This window comes from Excalfactoria chinensis, chromosome Z (assembly GCF_039878825.1).
Source record: "Excalfactoria chinensis isolate bCotChi1 chromosome Z, bCotChi1.hap2, whole genome shotgun sequence".
Classification (NCBI taxonomy): Eukaryota; Metazoa; Chordata; class Aves; order Galliformes; family Phasianidae; genus Excalfactoria; species Excalfactoria chinensis.
This window is the reverse complement of record NC_092857.1, coordinates 53,952,054-53,965,936: the sequence shown is the minus strand read 5'-3', so window position 1 is coordinate 53,965,936 and position 13,883 is coordinate 53,952,054. Positions and strand designations below refer to the sequence as shown.

Below are 13,883 nucleotides of genomic sequence, written 5' to 3'. Positions count from 1 at the left end.
ACAACTATCCTTAGGCCATGGCTATGAATACTTTTCTTCACTGAAGAGAGCAGCTGGAATCTGTAACAGAGTGATCTCCTAACCTAAATGCTCAAACTGAGTGGAAACCAAAAGCTCATTTATTACAGACAGCACTTGGGAAAATCCTAATTGTTTTTAAGAAAGCGGTAAGGACTTGACAACACCTTAGTTACAACTGCAGATTTAATCATGTAGCAACATTTCTGGCTTTTTAAGATGACGCTTACAAGGAGGAAGGGAAGAGAAGGAAGGCCACCATATGAACATTTCAATGAAATGGAGACGACTACCTGGGAAGGGAATTCTCTCTTTTCTTGTTTTGAGGAAAAGTTTGTATTCAAGCAAAATCACATGGAGAATTCTCTTAAGCTATAACCTCTACCAGAAATATTTGATTTGATCAGACAAGAACACACCTGGTGTCTCTACTGAGGAAACAATTTTGTTTAGGCTCTGGTTTTGTCTGCCATGCAAAACAGATAATGAATTTTAATGTTCACAGATAAAGTATTTGTCTGAGGCAGGGGTATTCTTATAGCAAGAAGAAAGAGAATAATTTGAAACATACAGTGCACCTTGGAATACTATCCCAGAATGGTTTGGGCTAGAAAGAAATTCTGGTGCCCATCTTGAATAACTTCACCAGCTCAAGCAGTGTGACTTTCAGCCAGTCATCCACAATCATGTTCAGATGGCTTTGGAATGCCTCTAAGGAGAGTAACTCCATAATATCTCAGTGCGACACTATTATTAATAAATGCTTACTCCTACTCCATTTATACACTCTTCCACCAGTTTTTGAAGCTGTTCAGTTACACAGAGGGGTTATAAATTAAATGAAAGTTTTGATGATTCAAGGTAACTCTATAAAACACTCTCTAAGCTACATCTGCTTTCGGGACTGTTTCACAAGGTTTTGTATATGTTTAAGTCAAAGAAAAGGTGAAGTAATGTAATTTGCTTCAGAAATCTAATCAAAGCTAGTTTATAACAGCACTTGTTAAAGCTAGCAGTCACTCAGGAGGTAGATGAAATCATTTATATTTTTAAAATCAGTGCATATTGCTATCGTCCTTGCATATGTCTAGGGAAGCTCAATAAAGTCTAGTGTATCTCGACTTTCCAACACATACAAATGGCTCTCTAAAGGAAAGATAAAAAAGACAACTCTCTTTTACTATACATTTTCTCTTCAAAAATATTGAAAACAATAACATCAGAGTAATGAAATGTTAAGAGTTTTATGCCTTAATGCCTTAGTTACAGAGAAACCCACATTAATATTTATTTAACATACATTAATAAATTCTTTACCATATGAAAACACATTTCCTTCTGAAGCCCTGGTACAGATTAAACTTGTAGTGGTATGGAAAAGCCCCGCATATTGTGAAAGTAGTGCTATTTTCTGAAAGTACATGGACCAGAGGTTGCCTGCATTTTTCTGCTTGTCTTTTCTTTTTTTTCCTTAGGCAAAGTAGCTACCATTTGTTGAACCAAATCATTTTTCAGGCTGAAATACATGAACAAATGCATGAACTACATACTTTTAAATTTTGGGTAATTTCTTCCATGTTGTTAGGTTAGCAACCCACATTTTAGGTAGGACTACTCTAATCAAAAGAGCAGTTACTCTTGAAATCTTACATACTAATATATGGGCTAAGCTCCTTCCTCCTGTAGCTTCAAAAAGACTCCAGTCCAGTGGGGAAAAAACAAACAAACAAAAAAAAGATATGACCCAGGAGAAATTTAACGCATCTAAAAAAAAATAAAATAGTGAGGATTTAACTGTGGATTCAAGCCTCAGCTTATCCCAAAGAAATGCATTCATCTCTAGAGCATATGTTCCAAGGACTGATGAGTAGTATCAGGAAAATTATGGTAGATCATGAAACTTGCCCTCTTCTTCCTGCACAAGGTACCACTTTGTGTGGGAATAGGGAAGGGAGGGAAGGGAGGGAATGGAGGGAATGGAAGGAAGGGAGGGAAGGGAGGGAAGGAAGGGAAGGGAGGGAAGGGAGGAAAAAAAATGATCTAGGGCTATTCTGCCAGCTCTGGTGACATTGGAATTAGCTAATGTAGTTTTATAAAGCACTTCCAGAATAACTGGGAAACAAAGCAAAACAAAAAAACCTTCCCACCTACCCACCAACTACCAACAGGCAATTTCAATGACTGAAAAAAAATAAATAAAATAAAGAATCAACTTTTTAACATAATTCATATTATTAAACCAAAATGTACTTGGAATAAAAAAATGCTAAAATCTAATGGAGAGACAGTAAGCACTGTAACTGTGGAAGACAAACACGCAGTCATATCATTCAACAAAGATCAGTTTTACAAGTGTGACTGAACATCTTCCTACTTCCTGAATTTTACCTCAGATTATAAGGGCAACACTACCAGGCACACTTCAGTTTCTGACTCTTACCATGAAAGAAACACAAATGTGCTTGTGTTCTCTACATGTCCTTTTAGCATCAACTACATAATGTTAGCATAGCATTAACACAAGCAATGGCTTAAAAAAAAAAACAAAAAAAACAAAGTGGAATATGAAGAAACTTGTATAAAAAATCTGAAGTGATTTTGTGGATATCTTTCTTTAGACAGACGTGGGAAAAAAAATAATGTATTGCCTAATGAATAAAAGATACCAGACAATTCCTATGGGCTTGTAGTTCTCAGCTATTATTCTTCATCTGCTTCTATTATCCTGAAGCTCTTCAAGGACTTGAACGCTAACTAATACATGAATAAGTAAAAGAAAACATGGATAAAGGTACTAGTTCCAGAGACACAGGACCCTGAATGAAACATGATATGGTTACATCATCCGAAAAATGCAAGTGTAATTCTAATTTTGGCATCCTACTGATTATGTATACTGCTCTTTCTAGTCCTTCCTTGATTAAAGACCATTGTTCAGAAAGGGAAGCACATGCATTTCCAGATGGCATAAATATGCTGCAGTGACTGAACATTTCATGAACACATGCAGAACTGACAGCACACCAGAAAGAAAACACTGCACTCATGTAACGTAAGTAGCCTAACAAACTTGAGATAAAACATACAGCTCAATTAGGATGGGCTAAACCTGGAGATATACCAGCATCTAACTTAACAATGGTTAGTAAAAAAGATAGAAAATAAACTGCAGTAGTAGATAGATTTTAAGATATCTGCTTGTTCAACAGATGTCAAACAAAAACAAGGTGCTTTTTTCCCAATTTCTGATCAAGTATTTTAAACCGTCAGTTCACACAAAGTGAGCTTTCAAATGTTTGCTTCTGTTCAGCTTGATGTCTTACTTTTCCTGTACACCTTAAATCTTGTTGATATTATTTACACTCAAATTCATCTCCTCTCTCTAAGTTGATGACTGTCAGTCCTATTTATATTTCAAGACCTTTCACCTCCCTCAGTCTATTGCCTTAAAGTCCAGCTGTTTGCTCAACCTCAGCATGGCTAAATCATACATTTCCTTACTCTTCTACTTTCAGATGTTGCTATTTATTGTTTAGGGTTATAGATATCAGAATCATATCTGTTACTAAAGTCAGTAAAGCATGCAATGGTTTCAACTAACAACTCTCCTTTGACCTTCAGTCTAATGTCACTGTTAATGGCAGTAACATCTTGCTGATTATTTTCCTCCTCCAAAAAAGATGACTTTTTCCCTCATGAAAAAGTTAGAGCAAGCATAAATTTTTGTCATTTTTCCTCTTGTGTCTGAGTTTTCAGTGGAGGTAGAGTCCACTTTTCTACATTTGTGCCACAGTAGCTACAGGGATCCAGGGTTGTGACCAAAGAATGCAATGACGGGAAAACAATAAGAGTGTTTACTCCAGCTTTTCACAAATTAAACATATTTTGTTGCATCTAATGGCTTCAGTCTTTAGAACACTAAAATGCTGCAATAATTCAGACTGAATGAGCAGTAACAATCAGCTGACTGTTTCCAAACTGCTTTCCAGTGGCAAAAACCTGCCACAAGTTAGCATGCGTTCCAAATGCAGTCTCAAAATAAATTCATTCATAGAATTCTGAGAATTTAGGAGCATCTGAAATTCACATACAAAGTGAATGGAATTATATATTAAAGAAGATATCAAACCAGCACATCAGTATGTCAAACCAGAACATCATACAGAATGTGTGGAAAGCTCAGTAATACAACCAAACATATATGAATTTTCATGAATAGACAGTAAAACTCAACAACAGTACAAAAAAACCCACCACTAACAACAAACACCATCAAGAACCACACCTCTGTTTCAAAACACAAACTTAGTAGAGCATCTAAAAACACCAGCTTAACTTTGGCAAGAGTAGCTATTTCTCTAACAAAACTAGAGAGTTATTTATTATATTTATTATTGTCCCTCCACTCCCACTTGTGAAGAAGACAATCTACAGTAAAGTTCTTCTCAACCCTCTCTTCTTCAGGATGAATGAACTATCCACTTATCATAGCTCTTTCCCCCTAGACACTTACTATCTTTGTAACCCTCCTTGGGTGCTCTCTAATAGTTTCATGTCTTTTTTGTCCTGCAGTGCCCAAAACCACACACAGTACTCAAGGTGAGGCTGCCCCGCTGCAGTGTGAACTTAACAAGAACCAGCTGGCATTGCCATGCTTGATGCACCCCAAGATATGGTTGGCCTCAAAGGCTGCCTAGGCCCTCTGCTGACTCATGTTCAATTTGGTGCCAAGCAAGACCCTCAGCTCTCTTTCAGCGCGGCTGCTCTCCAGCAGAAGTGCAGTGCCAGGAAGTGGGAGGAAATCATCAGGTTGGGTTTTAGTCAGTAGGACAAAAACCTGCACAGTGAGACCCCAGTGAATTTCTACTCTATCACCTTAATCACTTGGCTATACCAGTGTATAACCTACAAACATTAATCATGCACTGGGAAGAGATACGTGCCTTTTACTATCAAAACAAAAAGTGGTGAAGAAACACTTCACATTTCTAATGATACAATACCTGCAGAATAACAAGGCTTTCTGTTCTGAAAACATGAAAAAAGCAAACTAGTATCTGTTGTGTTTTATATTAAGCAAAGCCATTCAAAATAAATCTTAGACAAAATGCTATCTGCAGGAACTCTGAGATTTAAAACGCAACAAAAGACAATGAGACAAATCCTCTTTTATGGAACAGTTTCTCACACAATGATACCAACCCAGAATTCAAAGACCTAAAATTGTATTCTTCAAATTATACAAAATGTGACTTGGAAACATGTTTCTGTAACAGCATCACATTCAAGATTTGACAATCTATCTTAGAAAGCACTGTGGAGTTTTATATTTCTAAATGAAAATTTGATTCACCAAAAATTTAACATATACATAAAATCTGGCTCCAAATTTCAAATCTCAAATTTAAAAAACATACAATTTATCCTCACTGACAGAAAATAAAAATTAAGTTATCTCTCATACTGCTAGCTGTAGTAGTTAGCATTCTCCAGAATTCTAAGTTCAGTTTATAGCATTTACAGTAAGGTAGCAAAATTAGCTTAGTGCCATTCTATCAGGAAGCAACTGATCTTGATTTGCCTACTGGGCAATGAAATTAGGAACTTGTTTTCATCGTTCACAGCAATTATTTATTTATTTATTTATTTTCAGAATTACTAATATACAGAGTCCCCATCACACAAATGAACAAGCAAAAATGCATAAGTTTGGCTTTATGACCATACAGGTAAGAAAACAACAGGAAGCACAAAATCTTCCTCATTGCAAATACTACAGCCATTTTATTTCTGCATCAGATTATGAAATAACAATTCTGATTTTCTCTCTTTTTTGTTGTTTTGATATGTTTCTTTAAATACTGTACACCTTAAAAATAAATTGCTCTTTTGTTATGTTTCAAGAAAATTTCAGTGTACTTGGAGAAGAAAACATTATTGAACTGTACTAGATGGTTTTCCTGTACCTTTGCAGGAAGAAAGGTGAATGACTTCTCTGGACCTGCAAAAGCATTTCTGAAGAGAAACATAGGTATGACTGTTGCTGTTGTTCTGACTGTTGCTCATCCTTACAGGAAGTACTGGACTAAAGTTTTGTAGTGAAGTTCTAAAACTTGATGCAGAGTAATGACTTTTCCAGAGCATCTACTGTCCCCTGTATCTTTTTCTTAGGAAACTAAGATTTGTCAGTAAGCAATGATTTAAGGATTTCCCTCCTAAACTGAAAGCATCTCTGCTCAGCTGTGTAAGTAATCCCTAATGCCTACATAGACATTTGATACACAGCAGGTACTCCAAAATGGGAAATGTTTAGGAATTGAGAGGGGATAAGACACTGTAGTAACATCAGGCAGAAGAAAGGAAAATTGACTTTTTTTGTTGTTGTTGTTGTTGTTTTAATAAAATAACAACTGTAACTTTGCTATTTCCAGAACACTTAACTATTTTTAGCATACATACACCCTCATGGCATTTCTGAAATTAAAAAAAAAAAAAAAAAAAAAAAAGAAAAGAAAAGAAAAGAAAAAGGCCTTTACAGTACTATTTACAATAGGCCTTGATAAAGTGAATCAAGACTTTTGTTCAGTAGGATACTAGTAGTGAATTCCAGACATGATGACAAGTAGATAGAAACAGTAGGAATATTCATTCATTGCTGCCTTTGATTCATCTTTTTTCAATGACCTCTCATTTTTAAAGATGTATGTTACCAACGTTTTAAATATTCTTTCCCCTGCAGCACTTCCCAAAAACAATAAAAGTATTAAAATTGCAGTTAACCAAGGAAAATACCACAGCTTGTTCTCCAGCACTTCTGCCAAATATAGTATGTATATTAATGGGGAGAGAGAGAAAGGAGAGGAGGAAGAAAGTTATTTTATTCTTTTTTTAACCTAAAGGCTACAGAAAGCGATCTACTGTATTTAAAGTGCATTTTACAAGATCTGAAGAGTTTTTAAGGTTACACATCAGGTGAGACGAGGAAAATCATGTAGCACTCTCAAGCCTGTGATTACATAATAGCTACACTCATGTTTTGTTATGTACAGCATATAAACATACTATTCCTAAACTGAGCCACTGAGAAACTAATTCAAGTGTATGCTCTTAAATCCTCAAGTACATAGATATAAGTGATAGAGAAGAACCAGTGCCTTTACAATGAGCTACTTTTTAAGCATTTTGCCTCTCCCAATGGCTTTCCTTTCTCCTTTTTAATAGAGCAGTTAGCTGAATTGCCTGGGAAACAAATCTGAACTCTTGGTGACCTTTGTTATCCAAACAACATACCCTTGGTGGTTTGGAGTAAAGTAACTATTTAAAGCTTGAATTAGGACAGTTTGGACAGTATAAAGAGATTCACCATTCTACTTTCCTCATTCGGTATATGTCATATGTTGGTTACTCTGCACTTCACTGAGTATTTTTATATTGTAGCAGACTTATAATGAACTCATGGAACTCACCATAGAAATGTAGCCCTGGGAAACTGAAGAGACCAATAACTGCATCTTTTCTGTCAGCTAATTACTAAGAGTGTTGTGCCTAAGGTGGAGCTAATATCCTCCCTATTTACAAGTTTATTTAAAAGGCAAGGAAAAAAAACAACGGAGCCTGTCGCATTACTGTAAGAAAGAAGACTGCTAGCACTCAAATAATTGTTTATCAAAGACCATTTAATCAATTTAAATGCCAGTACAAAAAAATCTTGCCGGATTTCCATTATTTATTATATGTGGAGTGACTCGCTAAAGCACTTGGAAAGATTTACTTCCAAGTGGTCACCTACTTAGATCAAGCTCTAAATCACTGACTCTGTGATGGTGTTTGTTTAGGTGGCAGCAGTTTAGCTGGCCGAGCCTCAATGGCCCCTTACTGAGATCTCTGTGTGTGTGGCCCATTTCGCGCTGCAGCTGGCTCGACACACAAGCTCCACTGTATACCAAATCCATTGTTATTTTAATGTGACTCTTAACAGTCTGCTTTGCCCTCACCACCCTAAAAACAGTTCCTAAGGACAGTGTTGAATGCCCTCCGGCAAAGCCACCTGTCATAAGGAAGATAAATCACAGAACAGAACAAATTAGAAGTTTCAAATTTGCAACAATTTAGGCTCAGTTACACCATGCGAGATGCAGCTAGAACTAGTATTCCTACAACTCCTTTTACCACTTTTTCAAAAAAGCTAAGGATGAACATGCTAAAATCCTTATGGATATTCTTTATGTTAAATTGTGATTCTTGCTCTGCTGCTTTTAAAATAACATGGTACAATAACACATTACAAAATATACTATCACCACTGCATGTATTCCTCCATTCAAAACAAAAAAATCAGGGCCTAAGTAGATCAACTTATGATGCAAATCTTTGCAATTCTTAATATGTAACAATGCAAAATACGTAACACTTTTATAAGGATTTGGTAATGTAGGTTTGGTTTCACTCAACCAGTAGGTTCAATCACTCCAGGTAGTGGAGTGATTGAAATCATGGGCTTTCAAATGTATAGATTTGATTATGAAAATCCGTTTTTAGGAGGAACCAACCTGTTTATCAACAAAACAACAGGTAAATTGGATCATAAGCAGCAGAATGACATAGCAGATGCTGTAAATGACTCCCCAGATACTTATGCTGACTGGAAGAGCAAAAAATGGTCACAAGAATTTTACATCTGGATACAGCTTGCCTTCTCATAACCCCTAAACTGCTGCATGTCTCCTTGGCCTTCAAAACAGGGCTCTAGATAACAAGTCTAATGCCATCCTTACGGATCCAGCATTACAGAGGGAGAAGTAATCTGCAGACAACTCTGAACTTATTTACTTCCGTAAACATATAAAGAATAGTTATTCTCCTCTATCAGCTGGGAAAAGGCTTGTCTGTAAGTTTTCCTCAATGAAGTGTTTAAACTGCCAACCTTTATTGTTATAGCGGAGAATCAGTCTTACTACTTTCCATCCAGACAACAGAAGGCACAAGCTTTGAACAAAAAAACTATGGCACTTGAAGAAGGATGATAAACCTGTCACTGTGAGGCAACTCACAGAAAGTACATTCTCTGCCCTCTTGGTATTCAACCTTCATGCACATGTGCATGATGATGGTGTGGGCACGATGTAAATATTACTTCCATAGAAAAGGCATTCATCATATCATAGGCTGGTAGAGTTCATGAGTATTATAGCCTGAGCAAGCAAGCAGAGACACAGAGGTTTTAGGGGTGGAAAATGCCTATTAGATCATCTAATACATCCTATTGCCAATACAGCATAATTTCTTACAGTGCATTTTCCATTTCTTTGACCAATCCAGCTTTAAGTGACTGACGCAATGGGGCTGCTACCACTTCCTCTAGCCAACACTTTCACAGTTAAACAAAATTCAACATTAGAAAGTATTTCCTAATAATATGCCTACATTTTTCCTTTGCTTAACGTCACTTCATTATTCTTCTTTGCACTCCTGCAGACCACCCAACTTAGGTTTGGCACTATTATTTTAGTGAGGTAGCTCCTTCACAAACTGCTACCAAAAGCATTAAAAATAATTTCAGAATAACCATTTACTACACTTACGGTTAAGTAAATTTCAGAAGCACACTTTATCATCATCAAGTGACTATTACGAGTCACTAGGCAAAAGTCATCAACAGATAGCATTATCTGAATATTGGAAATCAGATCGGAAAACACAGCTAAGAGCAAACAAAACAAACAACAACAGAAGAATGGAGTATTGCAGATTTAAACATTCATTAAGCTCCTGAAAATACCTGTGTGTGTGTGTATATACATATACATATATATGTATATACACATATATATGTACACACACAGTCTTACCATATAGTTAAATAGAACTACCTAACTGGAAAAGAAGCTCATTGGGATAAAAATCAAGGAATATTGCTGGCATAACAAACTTTACATCAACCAATCATTAAATTTCTGTACCACAACACTCTTGAAAAGCTTTTTTAGCCTTAATGTTTTAAATGCTAAATTCCAGTGGAACTTGCAAACCATAGCAGATTTACTACATGCCATATGAAAACTTTTGCTTTTATGGCAGATTTTGAGTGTTATCTAAGTTTCTAGTACTATACAAAGCATGCTAATTGTATACAAACTATATTCCACATACACAGATACTCACTACAAGAAAACATGGAACAATAAATACACAAAGATGGTGTACAAAGCTGTAGCAATATGTCTTCACCACATGGTTATTGTATGTAAAGAGGCATACAGTTGTGTTTTATTGCCATTTTCTGTTTTCTCAAACACTTTTTGCAAATTGAAGTGACAAAAAATAGCTAACACCATATTTTTTTCAGCTACTGTAAACAATAAAAGCATTAAAATATTTATTTCGGATTGTTCATTTAAGTTCTATTATCTAAATACGAGTTTTCTTAATAAGAAGACAGAAGAAGAAGTTTACCACTGTACAACTTGCCTTCGTATACTCCCTAAACTGTTGGATGTCTCCTCGGCTTTCACCATAAATTATTTAAGCTGCTTCTAACATACCCATTTCCAGTTGGGTTACACATGTTACAGATTCAGCCAGCTATTATTTGTATACCAAGGAATATATACGAGGGATGCTCTGAAAGTAATGCCTCCTGTTTTGTTATGTTGGCCCACTACCTCAGAGGCAGATGTTGGTATGAGAGTAGAGGTAGAACCATCCCAACAGTATCCTGTTACACGTTGTTGCCATATGACAGATGGCAGCAGAGGGGCAATCTGACAGAATGGTGTCTGACTTGGAAGTGCAGATGACACAAAGGCGTGTCACTGAATTCCTCTGTGCAGAAAAAAATCAACCATACTCACTGGCATTCATCAACACTTGCTGAACAAAAGAGAGACCAAGGAGTGGATGTGAGTACAGTGGCACAGTGAGGTGGTGGGTGGTGTGTTTCAGCAATGGTAACCAGCAGTAACCTCCAGTGGTGCAGATTTTTTATGAGAATGGCATGCAGGCTCTTGTTCATTGCAAGCAAAAACGCATAATTAATGGTGGTGACTATGTCAAAAAATACTGTTCTGTTCTAGCTTAGAATTTGCTCTGATTACCTGTTGTAGTTACCATGGATATACCATGTAAGTCACCAGGCTATAACTCAACTGAACCTGCAATATATCCAGAATAGAATCGAAAAAAATAAATGATTTTATTCTTTATTTTTTAATTTTTTTTTATTTTTTTAAAAAGGAAATTCATACTTAATTTTTGACAGGAATTAGAGGTTTATCAATACTGGATGGAACACTGTGCCAAAGCACTGCAACAGAAATTACTGGCAAAGGTGGGCATAGGTTAATGTGAGTAATCAATATCATGCTGTTGGTAGGTTTCACAAACAGTAACTAAAACAAATTTTGTGTATGAGAGTATTTAGGTGCCTCTAACAAAAGCATGTGGATTTTCCCAGTGTACAAAAATAAGCATTTGTATATTCAGTAGGTAAAAAAATAAATAAATGAAGCAATATTAGCTGCATGGGCTGATATTCTTTTTATAGTTCACAAATTATATCAATGCTTTTCAGGGTGCTTTTTTTAAACTAGAAAGTGTTAAGTATATTCATTAACACTAAAAAAAAAAAAAAAAAAAAAAGAAGTTCAGTATTCCAAGATCAAATCAATGACATCTTTATGCATACTTCCCCAGAATTTCTCTGTTATATATCAAATGATAATAACTATACTGACTAAAGAATACTAACCTTCTAATTATTTTCTGATAACTCAATAGACCTTTTTCACAATGGAGGTTGATAATGTGAGGTAAGAGGGAACTGGAGTACTTAAAAGTATGATGTGCACTGCTGTCAAAATTGGAAATAATTGCTTCCTTTTCCTTCATGATCACGCTTTTATGTAAGAACACAAAGACTAACAAATCCTTCTGCTTGACTGAAATAGTACCGCATTTCTTTTGTTAGTTGTGCATTTCAATCAACAGCTTCACCACATCCCCCACTAAAGAAAAAAATTGCTCTTCTCAAGACCAGGAAGGTTTTAGCCTGTAGGCATATACACATTTGCTGAAATAGGAAAAAGAATATATTCATACTGACTAAACAAAAGTTATAGATAAATATTTGTTTAGAAAAATTACCGCTGGTAAGAAACAAATGTGACTAAAATTCTGTGTTTATGTTGCATGAAGTCTCTCTAGGTTTTCTTTGTAGCAAGAAAGCATTTAAGTGAATTTCAGCCCTCAGGACGTACAGAGCCCAAGATTATTTCCTAATCTGATGCCAAAAGGTATATGGCATGAATACGTTCCCAGAGACTTCAGAAAATGTTTGAAACATATTCTATTGTATACATGACTATTATTTATATTTCTGACAAAGACTCAGGCAATTTAATTCATAGCATTAGTATAATACATAGAGAAAAAAAAAAAAAAAAAAAAAAAAAAAAAGGTGCATTTTCACCCAAGAAATTAGGTTTTTTTTCCAAACTACTCTTTTGATGATCAAACTCAAAAGCACATATAGCAATGAGGATACTACTTTGGCTAGATTATTTTCCCAAACTGACATTAAGATGCTTTCCTGTGAATTAAGTTTCTCATAAGCCTTAATTGATGGAAACATATTAGGTGGCCCATATATATGAAGATATTTTCCCTTCATAAAATATAGTATGTATTTCATCTGTCTGGTATTTAGAATATATTATGTGTGACACAGACAAGAAAAACAAGATTGCTAAAATTACTGCTGTTATTTTCTAAGTAAAATTTTGGTCCTGGCCTTGTAATACTGCTGCAATATAGTATGTAGTATACATACTTAAGCCTAGAGCTTTTGTGAACAGCAATAACACTCATGTGTTTACAAGAAGTGTCAAGAAAGTGATACAGAGCCCATAAGGTCTTGGGTAAATACACAGAAGAAGTGATAATACAGATTGAAAGACTTGTATCACCTAATTTTTTGGCACCTTAATCAAGAGCTTGAAATTTCCTAAACTGTATGAGGAAAAAGTCTAGCCTGTAATGAAGCACTCTTTTAAGAAGCCTAACTTCATGCCACTGAATCTCTCTTTCTCCACATACTGAAGTGTAGCTAAGAATCTGAGCTTGGCTTCTGAAGAACTTGGATGAGTTGCTGCAGATTAGTGAATGGCCCTCACTTTACAGGAAACTTTTCCTCATCTCGCCTGAAAGACACAGCATACATGAAATAAACATGTATTCCCATTCCAGATCTGTACCTGAACCCCATGTTGTATTCTTAATTTCTTTCCGATTTAGAGGAAAAGAATGCTTCCATCTTCTACAGAAATAATGTCTGATAAGTTAACTCCTTTGTGGTTGGTCTCTTTGTTACATGTAAGTTTCTTAAAAGTTGATACATTACAAAATTAATCAAAGGAAGAGCAAGGTATGCCTCAATAGTCTGAAGTAGAAAAAAAGCCAGGTGGGAAAATTCTGAGATAACTTCCTTCCAGGAATAACTCCATTATGGATTTTTATGTATTTATTTATTTTTGCAGAAATTAAGGATCTGTCCAATGACACTGCTGCTCTTCTTTATCTGCAATCTTGTTTCTTTTCTTTGCCCATAATTTTGTTCCCCTTAATAGTGCCAATGAACTGATTGAAGAACAGTGTCCTGAATGTGATTATGGGCACAGTCCTGTCAGAAGAGCTATTTCTCCTAACAATCAAATTATTTCACCAGTGTGGCTGAGAAGTCAGTAATCTCAACAATTATCACAGCACTACTGATACAGTTATAAAACTTGGCAACTGCACCGCATTTAATTTCAGAGAAAAAAGGCTAGGAGCAAGCAGGATTTCCTTAGATCAGCTTCCCAAGAAAAGTT

At 35.7% G+C, this 13,883-nt stretch overlaps 1 protein-coding gene across 2 annotated transcripts in view; it reads right to left on the bottom strand.

The window, feature by feature from the left end:
* Nucleotides 1-13,883, bottom strand: part of XRCC4 (X-ray repair cross complementing 4) — a 172,076-nt gene that overhangs the window by 135,261 nt on the left and 22,932 nt on the right. The gene's annotated exons all lie outside the window — the stretch shown is intronic.